The sequence below is a fragment of the Leuciscus leuciscus genome (genome assembly GCF_965113295.1).
Source record: "Leuciscus leuciscus genome assembly, contig: HAP1_SCAFFOLD_362, whole genome shotgun sequence".
NCBI classification, from domain to species: Eukaryota; Metazoa; Chordata; class Actinopteri; order Cypriniformes; family Leuciscidae; genus Leuciscus; species Leuciscus leuciscus.
The window spans coordinates 2,109-17,340 of record NW_028118377.1 but is presented as its reverse complement, the minus strand read 5'-3'; the positions used below and the strand labels follow the sequence as shown (position 1 = coordinate 17,340).

General features: G+C 38.9%; 1 long non-coding RNA gene across 1 annotated transcript; it reads left to right on the top strand.

The window, feature by feature from the left end:
* The first annotated feature begins 13,522 nt into the window (after nt 1-13,522).
* LOC309491567 lies at nt 13,523-14,415 on the top strand. The gene is made up of 3 exons (XR_014203188.1): nt 13,523-13,613; nt 13,753-14,246; nt 14,289-14,415. It is a non-coding gene; the product is annotated as an uncharacterized lncRNA (long non-coding RNA).
* The last annotated feature ends 817 nt before the right edge of the window (nt 14,416-15,232 follow it).

Genomic DNA, 15,232 nt, shown 5'->3' with positions numbered 1-15,232 from the left:
CTGCACTACACTTTTGATTTGCTTTCTTTTTGTTTTTCATTTACTGACTTCATACATTTATTGATTCAAAATATGATTTCATTGTATAATTTAATATTCTAATAAATTTTGGATTTATCTTAACAAACGGTGTGGTCTCCCCCTATGTCATTGCTACTGTGAGCCAGGTAGTCGTGACACCTATTAAACATCGTATACATTTTTTAATTTTGCTGATTACTTACAAAGCACTAAATGGTTTAGCTCCACAGTACTTGAGAGAGCTCTTAACGCATTATAGTCCTTCACGTCTATTGCGATCTCAAAATTCCGGCCAGTTGATAATACCTAGAATATCAAAATTGACTGCTGGCGGTAGATCCTTCTCCTATTTAGTACCAAAACTTTGGAACAGTCTTCCTACCATTGTCCGGGAAGCAGACACACTCTTGTCAGTTCAAAGCTAGACTAAAAACACATCTCTTTGACCTAGCATACACACAACACATTATAGACTTCTATAATTCAGTGTTAGGCTGCATAGATCAGGTCAGCCAGAACCGGGAATACTTCCCATAAATCCTGATGTACTCATTACATCATAAGAAGAATGTGGCATCTACGCTAATTTTTGTTTATCCAGAGGTTTTCCCACAGCCTGCCGGATCCAGGCTGTATCCAGATCTGATGAAGGACCTGTGCCTGGACCCGATGTCATAGCGGGTTGCTAAAGTGCCAACTAGTTTCTCCTTATGGAGGATCCCTTTACCACTCTACAGATAAAGTGTTGTCGGGAAAATTCGGTTCGCGTATCTACCCCGAAGTGATACAATTCTGTATCAAAATGTTAAGGCCAGACAAGTAGTTTTTTAAGGCTTGGTTTGTAGGGAATTACAAACCTGCACACATGTATTCAAACGCGCATACCAATAGACTGAACTCGTAATACGCATTTGCAGGCCATCAGCGTATTCACAGGTTTTGCGTTTAAAGTCTGTGTAGAGTTTCCTGTTAAAACGGTGTTGTGTTAGCGGGCCCTAAGTTAATAACTAATGATCGTTGCGACCCAAGTGAATCAATCAAATTACCTTTAGCTGGAAAATAGCTTTATTCAAGAACTGCTATAAAGCCAAAACAATCTCTGTTACTTTAAACTATCCTTGTATCTCTGTAAAGCCGCTTTGGAACAATCTACATTGTTAAAAGCGCTATATAAATGAAGATGACTTGACTTGACTTTGTTACTTAGGCCTACTTTGCTTAAGATATAATATTTCTGATTATGGCATAGCTTTCTCCCCACCCAATTAGGCTAATAAAGTAATGATTAAAAAACACAAATGCTTGATCAAGGGCCCAGCCTGGGCCGAGGATAGTGGCGGGAAATATCGGCCCGACCCGGCCCGCGGGAGTCTCTGTGTGTTCCAGGTCCCTCCAGGATCAAGGAAACGCCGGACGCAGATCCTGCTGAACCTGAGTCGGGGTGTGTGTGTGTGTGTGTGTGTGTGCCAGGCCAGGTCTAGAAGATCTGGAGTCTCTGTGTGTCCCAGGACCCTCCAGGATCAAGAGTTGCCGCCTGTGCCAGATCTCTTCAGTTTAGATGACAGTGAGTCATTATTACTTTGGTTCATGTTAATTCTGCCATCTGTTATTTTCTATGTTCTATTCTTCTTGTCATTACTTTCAGTTATAATTATGATTTGACACTAAAGGAACACACTGACTTTTTGGGGCTTTATCTTATTCACCATATCCCCCAGAGTTAGATAAGTCCATACATGCCCTTCTCATCTCCGTGCGTGCCGTAACTCTGTCTGACGCACCCACCGCTAGCCTAGCTTAGCACAAAGACTGGAGGTAAATGGCTCCAGCTAGCATACTGGTCCCAATAAGTGACAAAATAACGCCAACATTTTCCTATTTACATGTTGTGATTTGTATAGTCACAGCATGTGCAAATAACAAGGTCACATGAGACACAGCCATCTTCTAAACGTACACATACTGGGAACTACATTCTCAGAAGGTGAAGCACTGCTACTTCTGCTGAGTGATTTGCTCGCAGCGCCTGAGAAGCCCTGTGGTGAGGAGCAGAGAGTTCGCTCAGAGTTGGAGTAAATCACTCCGCAGAAGTAGCAGTGCTTCGCCTTCTGAGAATGTAGTTCCCAGTATGTATACGTACATATCGACCTTTTAATGTGTGAACTGTTTCCTGAGGTACGCATTTTATGGGATCATTTTGGTACAAATATATACTATACATTTGTATATCACAAAACAAAAAAAGATTTGATGTCATCATTTAATCACCCTGGTGTTATTTGATATGTTGGGAGAAATTGATGGCTGATTATATATTTTTTGGTAAACTAACTCGTTAAGTAATAAAAAATAATAATAATCTTTTGTTGTTCAGATCAGCCTTATAATACTGAGGCGAATGGAAGGTTTCAGTCACTTTTTGGGCTTTTGGGATATCTTATCTTGTGGAGTGTGTCATTGAAATAGCCTTGTAATGTCACAACATCCTAACTGTGAGTGATGGCACATAGCACAACAGACTTTACGAGTGCACAAATGCACCGTTTCATACAGCATGTTTGTGTGTTTTGCAGAGTTCCTCAGCCAGTCCAGCCTCCTCGTCTACCAGGTCACGACCTGAGTTTATGAGTTCAATTAAGTTTATTGTACATCACACAAAAGATGAAGCGTTAGTTTTACTCCAGAGAATCACTGTAAGAACAGCTAAATAAACACAGTATAAGATGTGAGCATTTAAGTCTTATCCATAAACTCTCTCTCTCTCCCTTTCATTATCATGGAACATACACAGCGAAGTACACAAAACACTCGTTACAATTAACAGTAAACAAATATATACACACCTTTTCAGACTGAGCTTAATAAACTGGTACACAGTAAATCCGTAAAACTATTCGATGAGCTGTGATAAAGTGCGCGCTCTCACTTTCATTTCTGCCGTGATCAGTAACATTAGGCCTGTCACTCTGAAGACCGTCAGCTGGATCACCAACAGTACAGATCCATCCTCGAGTAACAAAGAGAGTAAATGAAGACTGATATGTTCATTCTTACATCCAACAACAAAACACCTCAATCGCTTATGAGACATTTCGCTCAAGCGATGAAACAATGGAGGACTGTGTCCCACTCCCTCAGGGCGGGGCTATGCTCAAACTGCAGTGTCAATCAACAGTCGTGGGAGGGGCCTGTGCAAAGTGACGTCACATTGCCCCGAATCTGAGAACAGCTCATTCTGAGACCGTGCTTATGATTTATTGAGATTGTAAAAAAAAACACTGGGTGGATTTTTATCATTCTAGGGTGGTTTTGTTCACACACTGCCAACACACATTTATGTTCAAACACCATGTAAAAGTGAATTTTGCATAATAGGTGCCCTTTAATAGTTTAACACAGCTAACTCAACATAATTTTTTTTATACCTTGTAATAAATATTGGAAATGGAGAACAAATGACTATGAATTCTTCTGATGAATCCCCAGAAATGTATATATGAAAGACTATCTTCATGCTTTGAATGTAACGGATGGAGATGACCCAGAAATAAGAAATGTTGATGTAACAGACAAGGTTGAGATTTTTATGGACGATCTTATAGTTGAACACCTCCGGAGGGACAGCGCAGGGGATTCAGAGTGTTGAACAGTACAAGTATTTGGGTCTTAGATAACAAATTGACTTTCCCCAAATACTGACGCTTTGTGTAAGAGGGGGCAGCAAAGATTGTATTGTTTGCAGAAACTAAGGTAATTTAATGTGGATAAAATATTGATGTAAATGTTCTACAGATCCTGTATTGAGTCGCTATTATCCTTTTCATTGTTGTGCTGGTTTAATTCTCTGAATGTGAAAAATAAGAAATGTATTGAGAGGATTGTAAATCAGGGAGATAAAATAACGGGGAGGAAGCAGATGACTATGGTCCAGTTATATCATAGACGGGTTTTATGGAGGCAGAATCTATCTATAAATTACAGGAACGTCTGCTAGATTCCTAACTTACCGACGTGCGTCTGTGGAGGGAAACGTCTGCTGTGCGTCGGGTGCAAAATAGGAATGATACATGCGTCGCTGTACAAAGTCAGTTGCGCTGGGTTCAAGATAGGGCCCATAATGTTACAAATTCTATTTCAAATATATTCTGTTCATCAAAGAATCCTAAAAAAAAAAAAAAACATATCACTGTTTTCACAAAAATATTAAGCAGCAGAACTTTAAAGAATTGAACATTTATTATAATCAGAAATGTTTCTTGATCATCAAATCATCATATTAGAATGATTTCTGAAGGATCATGTGACACTGAAGACTGGAGTAATGATGCTGAAAAATCAGCTTTGATCACAGGAATAAATTACATTTTAAAACATATTAGAACAGAAAACAACTATTTTAAATTGTAATAATATTTCACAATATTACAGGTTTTATTGCATTTTTTCAGCCTCAAGCACAAGAGACTTCTTTCAAAAACACAAATTACATAAATAGTTTTTTCATAATATGGCTGGAATAAACCCACCCGTGAGTGGGAATAAAAATGGATGCTCTTTAAATGTCATCCAGCATTATAACATAAACTGGTCATCACAGATGCAGTTTGATTCAGCCTGGCTCCAGGGACTCTTGGGTAACTTGCTTTGGCTGGAAGCAGTTTGCTTGTGGGCTGTGAATGCTGTCTTCTGGGTCCCAACAATGCAATATGTATTAACCTAAAATAACATTTAAAGTCTGCATGAAACGGGCGTTGTGACTATCATGTTCTTACTATGTGGGTTTTGTTCATATAAAACATCAGAGGAGAGCACTGAGTGTTGATCACCTTTAATACTGAAAACTAGAACACACACCGACCGGATGCCCAACTTCTACACATCCACAACATAACACTGCCCTCTAGCGGGACCTTGATGTAACTAGCATCAATACTCACAGACTTGAGTTACTTTAATGACCTATATGCAGCCGCATATACTACATCCCCCCTTTTAGGACATTTAAGAGGAAATACAAAACAAAAAACACTACTTACTCACCACATATAATAAACAAGTTTACCACTCGCTTAATATACAGCTTGAGACAACTGAAATAATAAACATCACCTGGATATATGTTTGTTATATCTTTAACCATAACACTCAGAACACAAGCATAACTTTCTTTTCTTCTTAGTGCATTTCAAAATCACAGAATCTAATTGGCCTTTTTACAAGCCTCCCACTCCTAGTACGATTTCCTTGCTCAGTGTTCTCAACTACTGTAGTTTGATCTTGCACATTGTCTTTCTGCACAGTCCCTTCTGTGTCATCTCCTTCAACTTCCTCCACAGCACCTGTTAGATCTTGGTCTTTGCTTGTTCGCAAGTGTCTCCTGTTCCTTCTGTATGTCTGACCTGAATCTGTCACAGATTCTTATTGTGTCTTTGATGGGCCAGTAACTTCTCAGATCTCTGTCGAGCTGTTTCTTGTGAACAGGCCATCCTTGCTGATGCACTTCTCTTAGCTTTGAAGATATTTCATCCGCTTTTGTCTCTGACTTGAGTCTCTCAAGCAATTCGGTGCCCATTCGGTGACAGATGCTGAGCGCAATTATGCGCAGATCGAGAAGGAGTTGTTGGCGGTGGCTTCCATTGCATACACTACTCTTTCATCACAATCCATGTTTTCGTCATGCAGTTTGCCTTCAGACAGAAATGCCCTAGACAGAGCGTCGGCTATCAGCATGTCTTTTCCTGGGATGTAGCTCACCTGTAGGTTGTAACGCTGCAGCTTCAGAAGAATTCTTTGCAGACGGGCTGGAGCCTGACTCAAGGGCTTTGTGAAAATTGCTTCCAGCGGCTTGTGATCAGAATGTACAATCACAGATGCTCCAAAAACATACTGATGGAATTTACGTGCAGCAAAAACCACTGCCAACAACTCCTTCTCGATCTGCGCATAATTGCGCTCAGCATCTGTCAGTGCTCTTGACGCATATGCAACTGGTCGTTCTTGTTGTAATAAACATGCACCGAGGCCGTCCTTTGAAGCATCAGCCTGAAGCACTATTTGCTGTTTTGGGTCAAAGAACCTTAGCACAGGAGCCTCAGTAAGGGCCTTTTTTAAGCTGTCCAATGCTGCATCATGCTCAGGCATCCATAGCCACTCTGAGTCTTTTCTTAGCAACTGTCTTAATGGGGCAGTCAGAACTGCTTCATTTCTTATGTACTGTGATAAGTATTTTGTCATGCCAAGCACTCCCTGGAGGCCTTTTTTGTCTTCTGGAGCGGGCATATTGACAATTGCTTTTACCTTTTCACTGTCCGGTTGAACGCCCTCTTCACTTATTACATGACCCATGTATTTCACTTTTGTGACTTTGAACTGTATTTTGTCTGCGTTGAACTTGATGTTCAATTCTTTGGCTCTGTCCATCTCTTTTTCCAGAATTTCTGTGTGCTCTTTCTCATCAGCTGCTGCGATTATCATATCATCAGCAATCACATGCACACCAGTTATGTCACCGAAGGCTTCACTGTTCTTTTGCTGGAACACCTCACTGGAGGATTTGAGGCCAAATGGAAGACGTTTGAACCTGAAGCGTCCCCAAGGTGTGTTAAAAGTGCACAGCAATGATGAAGCTTTGTCTAGCTTGATCTGCCAGTAACCATCTTTCTCATCCAAAATTGTGAATACCTTGTTACCAGCCAGTTTGCTCTGTACATCCTCAGGTGTTGGTATGGAATAGTGCTGGCGTCTAACTGCCCTGTTTAGTTCACGAGGATCAAGACATAGTCTAAGCGAGCCATTTTTCTTTTCAGTTACAACCAGACTGTTGACCCATTTATGACCCATTAATGTATGAGGTGGCAAGGAGGTACACACGGGGTAAAACCAGCACGGTAAGACACACAGTATTGATAAAAATACTTAAGCTAAATTAATATGCTTTTAATAATTTCTAAGTTGATACTTGTTCAAACCAATCACTTTAGCAAAGTTTATAACATTTTTGGAGTTCTTTTGATAAATTAAATAATAAATGTTTGTTCAATAAATATAGGCTATCTGTCATAATTTTCATTTAAAAAATACAGAAACAAGATTCTTGAGATCTTTGTATTTAAATTGCTACATAAGTCTAAAACATTAAAAAAAAAAAAAAAAAAAAATAGTAGATTAAATTAGCACAGAATCAACTTTGATCAAGTCAATGATCAGCCAAATTTCCAAGTCCATCATCAAAAGCGTTTATGAAAAAAAGTGCTGAGCAGAATTTGTGCCATCGAGTGGTATAAAAGAGAATTAAGTCAAATGTGCATTTCTTCCCCGGTGTGACTTTATAACTGTTGTAACCTGTATATCATTTCAATTTATACTTTAACTGTATAATATTAAATTAAATGTCTATACTACTTCCATAGGATGAGGCAGCTCAGAGAGTGAGAGCCCACTGAGCATCAGACAGTTAAACTGGCATTGACATTGAATTATTTAATTGGAAGAGTAATTATAACAACATAAATTGATTTTGCACTAAATCCTAATTGTAATCGTATTGCCAATATAAAAGAGTTGTTTTTAATTTTCTATATTAAGATGATACTGCCTCATTCAAACTCCTTATAGTGCCCCCTTTTTTGGTTTAAGCCACTGCCCCTCAAAATGTCTGTGCACGGCCCTGCTTACTCGTGCCCGTAGCAAGACACCTGTCGAGTTTGAAATCCATCGGACTAACGGTTCGAGAGATATGCGAATAACAGACATAGAGACACACACACACACACACAGAGAGAGAGAGAGAGAGACAGAGACAGACGTTTCTGTAATTTATAGATAGATAATATATTCCATGTGATCAAAGCTGTGTTTAACCTAGCATAAACATAGCACACTCTCACATTTCTATAATTCACATCCGTTATTTGCAAATCGGGCTTGAAATCCTGTAGTGTGAACCTGAACTAGGCTTTGGCGGCTTCGACCTGGACGGGTCTGTGACGTCACATGCGCAGTTCTGTTCTTGATGTCACAGGCGTGGAGCGTGTAGTGCAAAGTAAACACACAGTTTACAGACAAAGACAGTAACGTTAGTGAAATTTATAGACAAAGACAGTAACGTTAGTGAAATACAGTTTACAAACGGATTATCGAGATATAAAACAATAGGCAAACATGGAGCAAATGTTAAATTACGCTCAAGAATACAGTGCAGCTGCTGTGTTATCTGCGAGAAACGCCAGACCAACAGACGGGCCTGAGCAGGACATGGCAGGTAAGTTAAAGCAGCACTCAGTAGCTTCGGGACTTCTTCGCTGTATTCTCGCTTTTTGCTCGCAGGTTTCTCTCTAGAGCTCCCCCTACAGCTTCGGAATAGATATTTGACAACAAAAACTCGTTGTTGATTCTCAGACACCAGAGGCTATAGATCAACGACATCAAAGCAGATGGGACGTTCTTTAAAACGTCTTCTTCATTCGGGTTCGGACAGCGTGAGGGAGCGCAATAATGACAGCATTTTAGCAGATTTCTTTTGGCCGTAAAGCAATTGTTTACATCGCGAGACCTGATATCACGCGATGACTTCCTGACGCAGCGGCCGGCGGCCCGCCGGCTCAAAGTTGCAAGTGCGAATTTTCCGCTCACGGGCACCAGGGGGGTGCGAAACGACCACCATTCAACCCGAAATAAGTAATATAACCATTCCAATGACTCCGAAGCTGTTCAGTTAAGGTAAAAAAAGTTACTTAGTTCACCTTTAAGATTAATACAAATCAAAACTCACATATATGCAGAAATAACAGTCCCAGGTAGCCAAAAAGATGTGGGACAACTGGCCCAAATCATGTGTCGTTTTTAATGTTCTTCTTCTCCGGTAACGTTAGTTTCCACACGTGTAATTGCTGTAAGAAACTCTGGATTAAGTGTTTTTTAGTTCTCTTTTTTAAACCATGGTTCATGTACCACAAATTGGCTGTATTACCACAGTTTAACCATGGTTTTACTAAAGCATCTTGAATTACATAAGCATTTAGTTACAACAAACATCTAAAAAATAACAACAGAAAGACAAGTTACCATTTAATGATACAGACTTTTACATACAGAAGTTACATAATCTTAAAGAAAATATAAACTTGCATTTATTCTCTCATTTAACAAAACAATTAACTACAAAGTTATTTTTAAAAAATGCTGGTGATAAAATGGTGCTGTGCAGTAGTAAAAAAAAAAAAAAATCAATTGCTAATTTACAAATAGTAAAATATCAATTTGTTCCACAATAAAAATGGGTAACACTTTATTTTACAGTGTCCTTGATATGTTACATGTACTTACCATAGTAATAACAGTAAATTATGCATAATTACATGCTAACCCTCAACCATACCCTAAACCTAACCCTATAGTAAGTACATGTAGTTACTCAGTACTTAAATATATAATTACACTGTAACAATGACACCTTAAAATAAAGTTACATATTGTTCAAATAAACATGACTTAATGCACCTTTAAATACACAGGTATTTGGGTACCCTCAATTAGACCTGAAGTCTAATTGACTTCACTTTTCTCCGTTGAAGTCTGTGGGGTCGCTGTGTCCACTTCTATTACTGTCTATGCGTTGTTCACATCCGCCATTGCTGCACTGACGAGAATGTAGTTGTTGTGTGGCTGGATGTATTAATTCACATAGCTCTCTCTATATTTACTCCCGAAATCCGAGCCAGCCGCTGAAGACGTGGTGGATTCATTTTATTTTCTAGGAAAATACTCCCTCGACTCAAACGAAATTTGTTTAACATTATGTACTTACGCACTTCTTATACAGTGTTTACTCAGCTCTTACGGTGCTTTTCTGTAGTAAAACTGACGCTTCATGTTTTGTGTGATGTACAATAAACTTTATTAAACTCATCAGTATATTTTTGGCCATCATTCGGATGGGGTCGTCAGCAGGCTTAAAGATGGCGGCTGTGTCTCGTGTGACCTTGTTGTTTGTACACGCTGTGACTATACAAATCACATCATGTAAATAGGAAAATGTTGGCGTTATTTTGTCACTTATTGGGAGCAGTATGCTAGCTGAAGCCGTTTACCTCCAGTCTTTGTGCTAAGCTAGGCTAGCGGTGGGTGCGTCAGACAGAGTTACGGCACGCATGGAGATGAAAAGGGTATGTATGGACTTATCTAACTCTGGGGGATACGGTGAATAAGCTAAAGTCCCAAAAAGTCGGTGTGTTCCTTTTATAGAGGATAGCCAAGCAATGACACATAGGTTATAATCGTAATTAAACTAAACTATACCTGTTCCATCTCCATACAGCATATATTCTTTGGCTCTGTGGGCATTATTGTCCGACTCCGGGTCGAAATGAACACCGTTACTGAGAGTTTCTGTTTTGATATTATCATCATTCCGTGAGATGAGATTGTCCAGGCTCTGAGCGCGAGCTTGTGAGGCTCCGCCCCCTGTGTTGTGCAGCAGCAGCTCATTTGCATAAAGGGCACACACTAAAACGGCATGTTTTTCTGAGCCTCAAAAAGTGACAATTTAAACATGCTGTAAAAAATGGTCTGTTCAACATGACATCATGACATCATGACTTTGCGTAAACATACACGCCACTTTCAAGTCAAGTGGCGTGTTATTTATACGCATTTTGAGCTATCCGTGTGTATGTCCACGCCGAAACGAACCGTCATCTTCCGCGTGTATGTCTACGCCGTTAAACGTCAGAGTGATTCCGCGTGTATGTGTACGCCGTTAAATGTCCGAGCGAAACTGAGCAAAATGTATATCTACATCTGGGGAGCAATATTTTTTTTCCTAGGATGGTAGGGGAACACTCATAAATGGTATTAACCCCAGTGACGGGTAGGTTTAGGGACGCGGTTGGGGTAGGTCATATATATTTATATATACAGTAATGTAACGTTAAGTCACCGGCGTTGATAAACACGCTGAAAATCGATTATGCGTGTTGATAACACGCCAAAAATGGAAATACGAATTGGCGTGTCATACATACGCCATTTCATGAGATCAGTCTGGTCTGTTGGGTATTTTGAGCTAAAACTTCACATACACACTCTGGGGACATCAGAGACTTATTTTACATCTTGTGAAAAGGGGGATAATAGGTCCCCTTTTACAAAAAAAGAAGAAAAAAAAAGAAATACTAGTCCCATACATACATCAATTCATGAAAGAGAAAACGGGTTGGAATCAAGGACAAAGAAATGGAGAATGTATTGGTTTGAGTAGAGATTATAACATGTCTTCAATGGGGTCCAACGGGTTATATGGCGCTTTTCCACTGCATGGTACGGTACGGCTCAGTTCGGTACGGCTCACTTATGGCGCATTTCCACTGCATGGTACGGTACGGCTCGCTTCGGCTCGCTTTAAATGGTACCACCTCTGTTGAGGTTCCAAGCGTACCGTACCGATACTAAAATGTGACGTGAAAACACTGCAGATCACTGATTGGTCAGACAGAATCATCACTACCAGCATCATTGTATTTACAACACGAGACACTAAACCCGCTAGATTTAAATAGCCAGTAGACAACAGCCAACGCTGTAGCGCCTGTTTTAAAAGTATTTGCTTCAAAAAAAGAAATGGCTGAATCGTGGTCAGTGGACGAGGTGCAGACGTTCCTCTCGTTGGTTGCCGAGGAGCGTATGGGGAAACACGGAATGAAAAATTCGCATTTAAACGTACAGTATGGGATTTTTTCTCCACTAGGGGTCGCTAACCTATTTACAATAACAAAGGCGTAGATTGATGACGCAACATTTGCTATGAATTATGGATTTTGTCGTCAACGTCAAGCCGACCGATCTAATAATGTATATGGATTACTGAATACATCGATGCTTTTATCATGACTGTGATATGAAGCAGTTCGGGATTGCTAAGAGACAGCTATCAGCTCCACACGCGACGCGAGTCCCGCGGATATAAAAGGAATATGGACATTTCATTCTACCGAACTACACGCAGAATTACTACTCACAGGTCAGTTTATTAGACAAATTAAACTTGAGAGGTAACGCAGTGCTGTTTCACTTGGTCTAACATTACACTATCACTCTAAACTGCATTTGAATGTGTTGAAATGTATGTGTTAACGTTAGTTTGTCTGTATGAGACTAGCAGTAAGCTAGCTAGATCAACATTAGAATAACATACAGATCATATTCTAACATTTTATCATTGTTGAACTATATAACCTTGATTAGTTTTATGTAAATGTGCTCACCTGTTTAATAAAGTACATGTAGGAGTTGTCGAAGTCTCGGACGTGGAGCTCTCGTTTATATAGTGTCCATGGGAGCTCTCGACATCTCGAAAACACCGCACTGATATTGATTCTCGGTTTAGTTCTCCTTTTTTATCCAAAGTCTGCTTGCCATGGTCCATAATGTTTGAACGAAACAACAACAGCGTGCAAATAGACATTGCGAACTACACAGTTGTCCGCGTCAGTTTGGTTACTATCAGAGGGCTCTGGTTCATAGCTCTGGTTGCCATGGCAGCACGAGCGGAAACCAGAGACAACACGGATATGACGGCATTGACGGCGACAAAACGGAAATAAAGACACGGCCCGTGTCTTCGAATTAAAATATTAATTTCTCTGGATTTAGAAGTTAATTGGAACTGTCGGGATAATGTAAATACACAACTTTAAAAAATATATAACATAGATATAGTGATTTTTTATATTTTTAAATAAAAAATAAAACATATTGTGCTTTTAATATGATGATGTCATGGCAGTAGAGACGGCAACTATAACGATCAGTCCCACCCACTTTGAAGCGGTACTAACTGCAGTGGAAAAGCAACCGAGCTAAAGTGAACCGAACCGTGCCGTACCGAGTCGAGTCGTACCACGCAGTGGAAAAGCGAAGCGAGCCGAACCGTACCGAGCCGAACCGAGCCGTACCATGCAGTGGAAAAGCGCCATAGCAGTGCCGATAGCAGTGCCGTGGTGGAGTTCACAGCCGGATCACATACCTACACCCTCAGCTTCCAGGGTAACCTAAAAAATCACCTTTACCATGATACAGACGAGCAGTGTGAGCAGTGTTGGAGAAAGTTACTTCTAAAAGAAATGCGTTACAATATTGCATTACTCCCTTAAAAAATGACATTCTTTGTTTCATTTTTATATTAGCTACCGTACAACTCTTTTTTTTTTTTTTTTTATGTTTTAATTCAGTACTTAATAAAGTGTTAAAGCAAATTAATTAAAATAAAAAGTAACGCATTACTTTTTTAAGTAACTTAAATATTTAACAAGTATATAATTAAACAAGTAACTAAAATATTTATGAGTAAATTTATAAAGTTGCAGCGATAAAGTAAACTGATTATATAATGCACGTTACTTGTAATGCGTCACGTGATTTGTAACTTGTTAATTTGTCACCATGGTAACATTATCTGACTGGTAGTGGTCTTGAAGCTCTTCACGCAGTATGTAATTATTCTAAATATATGTTTATTACAGAGAGACATGGCGGCCCTGAAGATCTAACCATAATAAGAGGAGGATCACATCACATTCCACAAAGGACTAGACCAGGTATTTTTGCGTTTAATGTATCTGCTAAATACATGTAACAAACTTCACAGTTTGGTATACTGTATGTGCTATACCACAATCTATAATCTATCAGAAGACATCCCAAATATCCTGCTTATTTTTGTGTCTGCTTTTACAGAGAGTCGCAAACGCAAAGCTGCAAATTTGGCATCAAGTGAGTTTTTGCAGTGTATGCGGGACATAACACAGCAACAGATGGAAGAAGAGCGGGAGCTGAGAAGAGAAGAAATGAAGAAAGAAATGATGATGAGACGAGAGGAATTGGACTATGATGCACAACTCAGACGGGAGGAGATGTCACAAAGACAGAAAGAATCTGAGTCTTTTGCATCAGTCTTCAGTAATTTGACCGCAGCCCTTCTCCAGCGGAAGTAGATCGACAAAACATCTATCTTTCTGTTTGCCTTAATAGTTTTTTTTGTGTAAATAGTAGGCGGCTACTTAAATTCACCTGCCGTTTCGTTTGTGTGCACATTTGTAATAGTACTTCTCAAAAGCACCTGTTTTGTTTCATTTGTATGTGTATGTATGCACATTTGTATGCACATTTTATAAGCACCTTTGTATTTTTGCACTCTGATGTGAACTTAATATATAAATAAAGTAATAGCTGTGCTATTATAACTGAGGCAAATGGAAATCATGCTTATTAAGGGGCACATTATCAAAAGCAAAATACACATTATTATAGTAAAATATTATACACATATTATAAGGCATATATGTAAAATTAATGTTACTTAAATACATTCTTTTTAGTAATTCATTGTTGGTTCATGTTAGTTCACACTGCATATATGTTAGAAAAAAAAAAATTCTTATGAAAACCTATTGTAAAAGTTTCCTACATGATAATAAACTAAATATAAAGACTTTGTGACTCAGATAAGCCATTAAGGCAGGTATTGGTATAGACAACTATGCATACTGATGGACACATTTTTTAAACGGCTTTCTGATGGGCACCTTTTGTATTCTGTAATGCAAATACAATCCTAGTCAGTAGAATGATATTTAGGCTATAAGACATTTATTGGTATAGACTACTATGCTTATTGATGGGCACATTATTTAAACGGCTTTCTGATGGGCACCTTTTGTATTCTGTAATACTGTAAACAGTGTAAGCAGTTTCACATTTAAAAGTACCATTAACAGAAGTGACCATATCTAAAAACATTTGAACAGACAAATACTTACAACTGCAATAAATACATAAAAACATACCTGTAGAGCGGAGTATTTTTGATTTTATTTAAAAATAGTGAGAAGATTGTTTAATTGTATGTTATTTAAAAAAATATTGCAGTATTCACTCTGTATGCTTAAATGGCCTATTGCTTATTGATCAAATCATGTCTGATGTAACCATGTACCATTTAGGATAAAGAATTGTATTCAAGTCACAAAACAGGGTTACGCCAAATCTTCATTTCAAATATTGTATTTGTAACAAACACAATATAACAACAACTTACAATTATTGCTGCTGCATGAACAACTGTTGCAGAGCACTTCTTGCATCTGAACGCTCATCACCAACATTGCAAGGTGAACGTTCAGCATCTTTATCACGATCACACCACTCTGGTATAAAT